At 40.1% G+C, this 12,472-nt stretch overlaps 1 protein-coding gene across 3 annotated transcripts in view; it reads right to left on the bottom strand.

Annotated features, from left to right (window-relative positions):
• LTBP1 (latent transforming growth factor beta binding protein 1) overlaps window positions 1–12,472 on the bottom strand; it is a 445,454-nt gene that overhangs the window by 69,667 nt on the left and 363,315 nt on the right. The window lies entirely within an intron of this gene.

The following is a 12,472-nucleotide window of genomic DNA, read 5'->3' as shown; positions in this document are numbered from 1 at the left end:
GTGAACCAACAGGAGGAAGACCTTTGTCTCTCTCTCTCTCTCTCACTGTCTATAACTCTACCTGTCAAAAAGAAAAAAGAAAAAAAGAAAAAAGGAAGAAAGAGAGAAAGAAAAACAACTTACACAGTGGCCCTAACTGACATACATATGTAGGTCCAAATACACAATGCACATTGTTTTCAAGTACACTAGGAACATTTACTAAAATTGATGATATTCTGATCTGTAACAAGTTTCAAAGATGGAAATCATTTAGATTATGTTCTTTGATAATAATGCTATTAAGGAAGAAATAACAACAAGATAACTAGAAGATCACCAAATGTCTAGATATCAAGCAAAACACTTCTAAATAATTCATGGGTCAAAGAAAAAAATTACAATGGACTTTAGAAATACTTTTATCTAAATAGCAAAATACAATATATCAAACCTTGTGAATGTAGATAAAGCCATTCTTAGAGGTAATTGTGTGTATCTATAAATATATACATACATATTAGCAAATTGGCAATTTAATGATTTAAGGATGTATTTCAAGAAGTTAGAAATAAAACCAAATCAAATCCAAATAGAAAAACATACCAATTTTTTTTTTTTAAATTTTTGACAGGCAGAGTGGACAGTGAGAGAGACAGAGAGAAAGGTCTTTCTTTGCTGTTGGTTCACCCCCCAATGGCCGCCGTGGCTGGCGCACCGCGCTGATCCGAAGCCAGGAGCCAGGTGCTTCTCCTGGTCTCCCATGCGGGTGCAGGGCCCAAGGACTTGGGCCATCCTCCACTGCCTTCCCGGGCCACAGCAGAGAGCTGGCTTGGAAGAGGGCCAACCGGGGCAGAATCTGGCGCCCTGACTGGGACTAGAACCCGGTGTGCCGGCGCCGCTAGGCGGAGGATTAGCTTGTTGAGCCACGGCGCCGGCCTAAACATACCAATTTTTATGAAAGCAGAAATAGACAAAATAGAAGAGAGACAAAAAATCAACAAAAGTTGTTTCTTTGCAAAGACCAACCCCCACAGGAAGACGGATCAAGACTCAGAGAAGGAACAGTTCACTACAATGAAAATTCAAGGACAGCACATTCCACAGAGATAAGGATATTTTCAACAATTCAGTGCCAATGAATCTGCAATTTTACCTAAAATGGGCAAATGCCTTGAAAAACAAGACTCACCAAAACTGACACAAAAAGTCACACGTCTACATATTATTTTATCTGGTAGAGAAATCTTACCTGCAATTAAAAGTTCTTCATAATTCTCTCTCTCACACACACACACATATCCCAAAGCCTCCAGGCACAAATAACCACTCTAATGAGTCCATTAATCAGCCAATCACACACAACCTTTTCCAGAATACAGAAAGAGAGAACACTATGAAACGTGAAGAAACAGAAAGAGGGGCTAACGAAAGAAAAAAATAAAGCTTACAGAACACAACCTAAAAGTATGTTAATGACTTCAGCGTATGCAGAGGTTCTGGACACCAAAAAGTACTGATGTCAAATGAAATACTGCATTGGACTTCATTAAAATTAGTATTTTTAATATTTTTAGTATTAGTATTTTTAATTTTCATTAAAATTAGTATTTTATACTCATTAAATAAGTTTAATTAAAAAAATTAGTATTTTGGGTTATCTGGAATTATTGAGTTATTTTGAGCACTTCCTTTTGAAAAGGTTTGTGAAACAGAATCAGGTAACTGAAACAATTCCTAAAGAGCCAATAAGGATATGAAAAGGTAGTAAATATCAAGCAGAGAAATGAAAATTTACACCTGCATTATCAACAGGTAAGATACATATACTCAGCAAGGCTACACTTGGAAAAGAATGGTAATTCCACTCACTGACAAGAACTTGGACCTGAGGCCGGCGCCATGGCTCAACAGGCTAATCCTCTGCCTGTGGCGCCAGCACACCGGGTTCTAGTTCCTGTCGGGGTGCTAGATTCTGTCCCTGTTGCCCCTCTTCCAGGCCAGCTCTCTGCTATGGCCCGAGAGTGCAGTGGAGGATGGTCCAAGTGCTTGGGCCCTGCACCCCCCCGTATGGGAGACCAGGAGAAGCACCTGGCTCCTGGCTTCAGATCAGTGCGGTGCGCCAGCCGCGGCAGCCATTGGAGGGTGAACCAACGGCAAAAAGGAAGACCTTTCTCTCTGTCTCTCTCACTATCCACTCTGCCTGTCAAAAAAAAAAAAAAAAAAAAAAAAAAAAAAAAAAAAAAAAAAGAACTTGGACCTGGAACTCTCACACTTTGCCTGTGACTGTGAAAACTGAGACTCTGAAAATCTGAAAATTTGGCTTATTACATAAACAAAAGTGAAGCAAATGGGAAGTTTTCAAAAAGTTTACCCCAAGAGGCTGGCATCGTAACACAGTGGGTGGTGACAACCTGTGTTGGGCATCTCATATGGGCACAGTTCAAGTCTCAGCTGCTCTATTTCCTACCCAGTTCCCTGCAAATGTGCCTGGAGAAACAGAGAAAGATGGCCCAACTGTTTGGGTTCTTGCCACCCACATGGGAGACCTGGATGGAATTCTTGGCTCCTGGCTTTGTCCTGACCACGTCCTGGCTGCTGTAGCCATTTGGGGAGTGAACTAGCAGAAGGAAGGTCAGTCTCTCCCTCTCTCTGCCCTTTAAATAAATTTTTTTAAGTTCATGAAAAATATGTATTATGAAAAAATTGGGGTGGACTAAATGGCTGCTTTACTGCTCACAAAATGTGTCTTGAACTTGATGGCGCTCATGTGGAGAAATAAAATTTACAGTTTTATCTTTATATTTTAAATTCCATTTTCTGTAACTTTTTGAAGTCCTCTCATACCCATTTGCTATAACCCAACAATGACAGTCCTGAGTGATACAGAACAGAAATTAGTTTGCCACCACTCAAAGACATGTTCACGAATGTTCATGCCATCTTTATTCAAAATAACCCCAAACCAGAAGCAACCCAAACGATTAGCAACAGTAGGATGGATATGTAACTGTAGTGTATTCATATAATGAAATACTATAGAGCCATGAAGATAAATGAATTGCTACATATAATATGTATGAAGCTCACAAATACAATGTTAAATGAAGGAAGCTAGATAGAACAATGTACATATTATGTGACTCCATTTATGTAATGTTCAAAAGAAAACAAAAAAAATCCATTGTGATAAAGTTTAGGGAAGGAATAGATAACAATCATAAGGAGTTTTAAACAGGTTCAGGGGCTAATTCTGTAGAAGTTCATCAGCCTGTAACCTTTGGATTTATGTACTTTTCTATATGAATTTTAAATATCAATCAAAATTTTTACTTTAAAAAGGTAATCTAAAAGGTTACAGTTCCTGGCTTAAGACAACCTCATTATTTCAAAAGTTCATTTTGCTTGTCTCCCAACGATAAGGAGGTATGGTGGCATGTATCCTAGACTGAGTGATAATGAAGTTAACTCTAAGCACCACCTCCTAGCTGCAGCTTCTAAGGTATCCCCATACTCTCAAACTTGTTTTTCTGTAATTTCAAAAAGATGTGAACTTTTTTTTTTTGTTTAGTTGCTTCATAATTGGGAATAGAAGGGAGAAAAAGGATGGAATTCAATACCTATTTCCTTAAAAATGTCACTACAATTCTAAGGGACTCTCTTCATGTCAAGGAAGTTATTTGATTTTTTTTTTTTTTTTTTGACAGGCAGAGTGGACAGTGAGAGAGAGAGAGAGAGAGAGAAAGGTAGAGAGAGAGAGAGAGAGAGGTCTTCCTTTTCCTGCTGGTTCACCCCCCAATAGCTGTTGCGGCTGGTGTGCTGCGGCTGGTGCACAACATTGATCTGAAGCCAGGAGCCAGGAGCTTCTTCCTGGTCTCCCATGCGGGTACAGGGCCCAAGCACTTGGGCCATCCTCCACTGCCTTCCCAGGGCCATAGCAGAGAGCTGGCCTGGGAAGAGGGGCAACCGGGATAGAATCTGGCGCCCCGACCGGGACTAGCCGGCGCTGCAAGGCGGAGGATTAGCCTGTTAAGCCACGGCATCGGCCCAGACTGAAATCTTAATATCCTAGGATATAGGACTCTGGAATTACGAATATTTAAACAGGTAATATAAAAGGGACATTAGACATTTAATGTTCAAAAGGTACATCAGATTTTACGCAAAGCCATCATGATCAGATAGTAGGTGGAGACCAGTCCAGTTCCCCAGGACCTTTGCTAGCTCTTCTCCTTCCCTCGGGTCCATCGGAACCTGGATAGGGGCCTCCAGCCCAGTTCTTTTCCCTACTCTACAATCCTATGCCTCTTCGTATGTTTAAAGATGTATGCAATTAGTGGATGTTCTTTTACATAACACCAAAACATAAAATTAATGAGTTTTCAACACTTTGTAGTTTTTTTTTGAACACCTAGAAGAACCCTAAGACTTTCTATTATTTTTATGTATTTAGATATTTACAAATGTTAATTTTCAAATATTTAAATTTTAGTTCTCGTTCTCGTTTCTAACATGCTTGTAAAGACAAAAAAATGGAGTAAATGTGCACAAGATTCTCCATCATCCAAAGCAGTGTCAAGAGTCAAAATCCTCAGGAATGAAGTCATTTTAGATTCACCGCATCGAAAGAAAAATCCCTACTGAGCACGTGGCTTTGGCATTTCACACTGTATTGAAGAGGAGCTCACTCAGCGAGTGACCGGAACAGTGGCAGTAGCTACGCCAAATAGTTTTCCTCTAGAGGGAGCTCCCAGAGCTCAGTTTTTGTATCTGGAAAGGGCATTTGCAGCATTAAACAGTTCCAAAGCATGCAGGCCAGCCTGGCACTTATCTCCCCAGTCAGAGAAGAGAGAACAGGACAGCTGAGGGCTGCTGTGTGCAGAAGCCACTGTAGGTGTCAGACGCTTGCTCATGACAATACAACTTTGCTACTGTCGGCTGAGATTCAAACCTGAGTATGTGGGACACTTAGGGGGAAAATGCTGAATTAGATTAAAACACGTGGGATGAAACAAAAAGCATTTTCATTTTCTTCTCGCAAGAACAAAACCTGTATACACAGCAAGCCACCTGCTGCCTTAGAGAGAAGGGAATCAGAGCGCGTTGAGAGTGTAAAGATACCTTCTCGCCACATCTTCCCCCCGTGGGCTGACGGTAACACTGGGAGAGGCTTTAGGAAGGATTCAAATACAGTCAAGAACCATTTTTAAAAAGTTAACAAGAAAATCTAAAAAGTCTACTTTTTTTACTCCTGTGGGAAAAGAATCATAATTTATTATTATAATGGACTACCACAAAAAGCAAAGTGTCTCAGCACATTAAAAATAAAACCATTCCTTTCAGAAAAAGTTCTTTAGATACCAATGGGAAACCATACTGAACATCCACTGTATTTCTTTTATCACAGTTACAAAAGATAATACTCGGCAAAGATATGTTTTGTGGTTTTGTAAAATTTTAAGTTTTTAAAATGCACTATTACTTTGTCAACATATTTATCTGTAACATTTGAATTGTCTCTGCGTTGCTTTAACAGTGTTATCTTTTTATTCCTGAGATTTTTTGAAAAGCTAAAGGTGTTGTTCTGAATGTACAGCCACACTGTACACTGCTGTTCCCCGACAGGCTTCCTTATTCTCACAGGTGCTCCAGTGAGGACCAGGAGAAAGCCCTGGCCAGGCCAAACCCATCAAACCTCAGATTCATCCTTTTGACACTCGAGCCCCAGAGGCAACATATGATCAGCCAAAAAAATTCTCATTTTTTTCACTCTTCTGATTTTTCATTTTCTATATTCAGACAGAAGGCCAAGAAAGATCAGTTATGAAACCACAGGAAATACACAGTGTACCTCTAGAAATAACAGCTGCAGCACTTGAGTGCAAACAGGCACCAGCACTGGCCATCAGTTTACAAGCAACTGATAAATGAAACTTTTCAAAACTCAAAACGTTTCCTAATAGTTCAGGATGAGCTACAGACCACATCTTCTTCCTTCCATTCATTAACCAAATATTCATTGTGCCCTAAGTAATTACTGCCACTGACATCCAGAACTGTGAACAACACAGCAAACAATCCTTACTTCACTGGCCTCAGAGTTTAGCAGCAGAGTCTGATCATGAACAATAAATAAGACAGAGAAATAGAATATGGCAAAGATGGAGGGAGGGAGGAAAGCCAAAGAGGGAAAAGGAAGTGAAGGAATTCATTTGTTAGCAGGAGAGTGGACAAGGTGGTGAGAATACAGCCCTCTGGAGAAGCAGCACCTGTCTAAGGACCTACAGGGAGTAAGAGGTGACAACCCCTGCACTTTTTACTAGTATAATACAATTCCTCATTTTACGTTAACTACAGTCCCAAGCACACCAGTTAACACCTAGCCTCCATAGTTTACTGTAAAGATTAGATGATAAAATGGGTACAATGCACTTAGCATAATGCTCATAATAAAAACTCAGAGAACACGACTGATTACTGTGTTACTATTGCTTCCAAAAAGCCCTAAAATCAGACACAGGAAGTGTCTCTGGTGCACCCACATGGAAGCCCAAGACAACACCTTAATACTCAGATGTCTAAAAGCAACTGTTTCTGGAATGGATAGGAAACACTATAAAGTATTTAAACAAAATATTAAAATAAGTAAAACAGCCTTCCACGACCTAGTACAAATTTGAGTTGTCTATGTCATGGAAAGACTCACCAACATAGATGCAGGCAGACAGGGCCCAGGGTGTGCCTGGGTATCAGCACAAGGTGTGCAGGGCCAGCTCGCCTATTCAAACACTTCACCTTCTGGCTGCAACACAAGAGTTTACTTCTCCTTCTGTGAACAGATGATTTTCCGTAACTCTGGGGTTTTAAAGGGTCAGCCATGATAAAAAGGCTTAGGAAGTGCACTTGAATTTTTCTGCTTCTATTATGAATTTCTTTATACAAATGTTGATATACGGAAGACAATCAAGCAATGCATGGAAAATCTGTATTCTGGGTCCAAAAGCAACTTATTCCAGCAAAATTTCCTCAGCTCTCTCCCTAATGATTTAAACAGCCATTTTCACTCCCTTCTGCAGAAGTGTATTCCCGGGAAGAGTGTGAACAGTAGCCTTTAGAGCTGGAAGCCACTTCCTCTCCTCACCTGGAATGTCGCATTGATACCCCCCCCTACCCCGCCTTCCTTTTTAAAAACACATTGGAGAGAATGGAATCTTGTGGTTAAATCCTACCCCCCGCCTTTTTTTTTTAGACAAGAAACACTCAAGTCTTATTCTTGGTTTTTTTTTTTTTTCTTTCTTTTCTTTTTTTTTTTTTTTTTTTTTCTTTTCAGATTCAGACCCTTAAAGGACCAAAAACCTAAAAAAAATCTTTGGGCCAAGCAGCCAGATGTAATATATTATTGTGTCAGGGTACTTCAGCGTCCCACTGGGCTAAATCATTTTCAAAACTATTTCCTCTTTGGTGATAGAAAGTTCTATCTCCATACCACAAAGCCACCGGTTGCCTTGGAGTGCTGTCCACAATGGTTTTATGCTTTCATTCTACACTATCCGTAGAAAACGGACCCAAATGTCAGAAAACAAACCACACTTGCTCCCAATTTGCTATTTCTTTGATTTGGCAAAGTTGCCTTTACGGGGTTTTCTGGTTCTCAATGAATACAAAATTAGCCCAAGAGTTTGAATGCACCTTCTTTGGGGGTGCTGATATTAGTGCTTTCAGTAAACTTAGAGTCTGGCCATTATTAGCAGTAACATCTGTTATGTTTTCCCTTTCAATGAATGTGTTAGCAAGGACAGGTTTCTAGTAAATACCTTAAAAAAGGTTACAGGATTAGAGGCTTTCTAGTTGTTTAACAGCAGGACCTTAATTCTCTGAATACTTTGGGAAAAGTCCTGTAGGGGTCAGGAGTGTGGCTTGATGATACACCAAGTTCCCCTCCAATCCTACAGTCCTTCAGTTTTGTGATCAATATTAGATTTGTTTTGGAAACTAGGTACAGCAGTTGCTGATCACATACTCAGTCCAGGGTATTATTTTGAGAAAAGAGAAAACACAACATTGTCATCATCCAGGGAAGGAGAAACATAGAATTAAAATGAAAGGTTTTCATTTTTTTCTCCCAATGAAAACTAAGTAATCCAGAAATGTTTTTTAAATAGATTGGATATTTCAGAACAGTTTTAGATTTACAGCCAAATTATACAGAGTTCCCATATACTCCCTACTCCCAGCCTAACCTACTATCAATACCCACACCCGAATGGGACATTTGTTCTAATCAGTGGATCCATGTTGACACATCATTATCAACCAAAGCCCACGGTTTACACTGGGGTCCTCTCTGGGTGGTGTAGTTTATCTGATCCTTTCACTCCTTTCTCAGTACAACAGAATCCATGTCAGCAGTGGCAAAGGGCTGTCCACTGCCTTCTCATGGCCCCTGTCTATTTACTGATGAGTCTTTATCATTTTGCCAGTAGAAGACCAGCCTGAATCTGAGAGGCACTTAATAGGGCTTCATTTTTCACTTTGACACAACATTTGTCATTTAATTTCTTTTACAAACGCACCAACAGAGGTGAGAAAGCCACCTCTGACCGGCTCCCTACTTCTTGCTCAAGCACTCAGATCTCCTTTCCTCTGCTCTACTTCTCTTCTTTGCATAGAGTTCATTATTCTCTAAGACGGTGATGTTGGCCGTGGTTTGGAGGCCCTAATGGGATGTGACTAGCCAAGCATGGCCAGCAATGGAGGAAAAGGTACTGGGCTCTATAAACCACTGGTGCCCCATCTGTGACACTGGGCCCTTGCTGAGTCCCCGTAGGACAAATACAGCCATTCTGCCCTATGAATAAGATATCCAGCACAGTGAGGTCTAGAGATGTGTGATGGCCCCAGCTCCAGCGCAGTGAGGTCTAGAGATGTGTGATGGCCCCAGCTCTCCCGTGTCCTCCAAGCTCTCAGCCTGGTCACACAGCTGGGAGGACACAGTGGCTCCTGATCAGGATCAGTATGGAAAGAGGCATGGGACAAAGCGACACAAAGTCAGAGACCAAGAGCCATCTGCCTATGGCGTGGTGATTCTTTGGAAATGGAAGGTCACATACTTCCCAATTTATCTCCCATTCATCTCCCAGGTTCTGTTGCTCTCAAAAAAAAAACTGAACTCTCAGTCTGCTTATAAATGTGGGAACAAGTGTTTTTCACACAAACTAAAATTCCACAATAAAAAACCCACAAGAATGTGAAACTTCTGAAATAAATGGCAAGGGAAAATGGGATATAAAACAATGAGCTCAACAAAAAAAGTAAAAAGTACATATCCTTTACTTTATGTATGAGATAAAGGACCTGGCTAGGGCGTGAGAAGAGGTAGGAGATGGACTACAAGTGAGGTGAAGGGCGTATAAAGGGGCAAGTCAACCCGAAGCACCCTTATTCCCTGCAATTTTCTGACACCCAAGCCTGGAAATTGAGCAAAATAACATGTGTATCTTATGATTCACCACACATCACACATGGCACATATTTGTATCTATGAACTATAACTGCATTCCTTAAATTAATCACATAATATATCCTACAATACCGTGATTAAGTTTCCCTCATCTGAAATGCTGAGACTAGAGTCTTTTTAAGATTTTGGAATTTTAAAGACCTACTAGTATTTGTGTAGGCTTTACTGCTTTGAGCACTCTCCAATCAAAAATCTAAAACCCAAAATGTTACAATTTTGTTTGCACTTCAATAGTATTTATATGGTCACAGTAATGTAAGCACAGAATGATGACTTTTAGCAAGACTTATGACATACAAATTGAGAAAAGTTAAGTGTATAGTCTAACAGGTTCTAATAAAAGAGTTAAACCTTATCATATGGGATCTGTTGTGACATCCCATTTTTTATTCTTGACATTGGCAATTACGTCTTGCATATCTTGTCACTCAAGAAGTCTGGTATTTGGAGCCTTTCAGATTTTGGAGTTTTGGATTAGCGATGCTCAACCTGCACTTACTTATTTATCCCCGATTCCCCTTATGGGATGCAGGTTCTGTGTGAATAAGATCTGTGTGTGTCTTGTCCTCTACACAGTGCCTGTCACCAATACTGTTTAGCTCAGTAAATATTTGCTAAGTGAATGAATAAATGATAAATAGCTTCTCACCCTCCACCTACTCCCACTCCACCTGAATTCTGAAATAACACTCTTCTTTATCCCATGTAAAAAAATTAAGACTTTCTCCTCCATCTCCCAGGTGTGTGCTCCCAGAATACCATACACAAGTAAGGGAAAGGGAAAATCCAGTGGTGCCACTGACATTTCAACAGCACCTGCCACGCTAGTTAAGTCATGTTTACACAGTTTGCCTCTTCATTGTGGTTCAATAACTACAACCAGATGCTGACAATTGTCCTTGCTGTGGGAACTCAGGGCAGGGCCCTTCTTCCTTCAGCTATGATGGATCCATTTAGCCCTGTTCTCACCCTAGCATCAACATGGCTTCAGCTGCTTTAACCAGAAGTTCAGAAATAAGTTGATGAGCGGGCATGAGGTAAGAGCATCAGCCACTTTTGAGTGTTAATTCAAACACTATGCATATCAACTCCATTGCTAAATCCCAGTCATATGAGCTGGCTTTGTCCTACACCACAGCCAGGGGTGGAATCGGGACATAGCACTATTGCCATAAGTTTTAGACTAAGTCCAACAAAAGAAAATTTGGACCAAATTAGTGTATTGGACTAAGTCCATAAAAAATGAATCTTTTGCAGAACTTATTCTAGAAAGAGAATAACATGCCTAACAATTATTAGTTATTTTACCATTTATCAGCATAACATTCTGAATTACCTATTACTTGTAAAACTGTCCAGTTTCTGAAGTATGAAAGCATGCACCTAGTGTCAAATAAAGTACGCTCAATGAGCACAGTAATTTACAAAGCACAGGACGTTTTCCTAAAAACACATTTTAAAATTCAAGTATTTTCCAAGTAAATGACCAACAAGATTAGAGCTGCAATTAAATTGGAGTGATTACATAACCCGCGAGTAGTGTTTTAAAAGGTACAGAATTAAGAAAACTTAGTAAGTACAAAAGTCACAATAAACGCAAATATATTCATATTTGGTAAAACCTTCTGGAACAATAGCTTTGATGAGTGAGCACCTGAGTGGACTTAAGTTTTTCTGATTGTAGTTCTGTATAGCACAACCATTCGCAGTCATAACTTGGACCACTTCTCACTGAAGAAAATCTTTCCCACTCAAGGTGCAGAGCTGTTTAGAGCTAACAGAAGCAGCAAATGTGCATCTCTCTGGAATGCCAGGGTTCTGCGGATCTGTTGCAGAGGTGACTCACATGTCCTAGCACCCTCTCCCTGAACTGGGGAACGGCGTAATCCCTCCAGAAGAATGCATGTGTTCACAGAGTGTCTCTTCCAAATGTGCTAGTCTGAGAGCTCTAAATAGTAAACTTAATGTAAAACTTGAACCACTGAAGCATGGATTCCTTGTAAATCTCTCATCGCCCGCATTATTATGATGCTTTCCTCTACTTCCCAACTTCTGATCCCTTCCAAACCCTTCAATCTGTTTGTTCAAACTCCACCCTATGCTATCTCTTTTACTTGAAGCCAAATCTGGCGTCCATGTTTTGTCTTCTCAGCGTGAGAGCAATTTCAACAATCGCCTGCTTTTTATAAGATCAGTCTATTCCTCCCAATGTAATAATTAGTTGCAGATGAACCTGGTCACTAGTCTTCGGCGTGGTTCCAGTGTGGTACTCGCAAGGACAACAGACGCTTCCTGGTGCACTATTTTTTAGACTAGAGAATGTGGGGACTAGCACAGGCCCAGAAGGGAACTTTTACATTTTACATACTTTAAAATGGAGCTGGGTTTCAATCATGCATATTCTCAAGAGGAGAAAGGAAATTATAATGTTAGGAATAGTCTGTTTACTTTTAAGAAGGTTCAGATGAATCATTCCTCTATTTATCAGACTATTTAGGTCAACAGGAACATAACCTCCATAAAAATAACCTGGGCTTTAACCCTGCAAACATGCAAACTTACAAAAATTACAAACAGGAAACTTCCAATAGGAGTACCTTAACATCTTCCAACTCAGTAAGCTTATAGAGGTTACCAGTCACCAATGGGTAAAAAAAAATACATTAGCTTAGAGATAAGGATATTAGAGGAATGATTCTAGAAAACCTCTGCTCACAATGGTACAGAGAAATCAAGCAAGGTGCTACGTTTTATAAATACAATGATCAAGATGCTCTACATGAAGCATAAGTCAAACAGGTAGGGCTCAAACAGAGAAACTGACCATTTCCTTCAAGTCTCCCACATGTACCAACTAAAATATTCAGTCCCTTGTTGCCAACTCATTCATTCAAAACCAGCAATGGAATCATCTGTGTTTTCCCCATCATAACCATAGACTATCTGATTCATAAACCCCAGCCATCCATGAGT

This window comes from Lepus europaeus, chromosome 13 (assembly GCF_033115175.1).
Source record: "Lepus europaeus isolate LE1 chromosome 13, mLepTim1.pri, whole genome shotgun sequence".
Taxonomy (NCBI): domain Eukaryota; kingdom Metazoa; phylum Chordata; class Mammalia; order Lagomorpha; family Leporidae; genus Lepus; species Lepus europaeus.
This window is presented reverse-complemented; position numbering and strand designations above follow the sequence as displayed.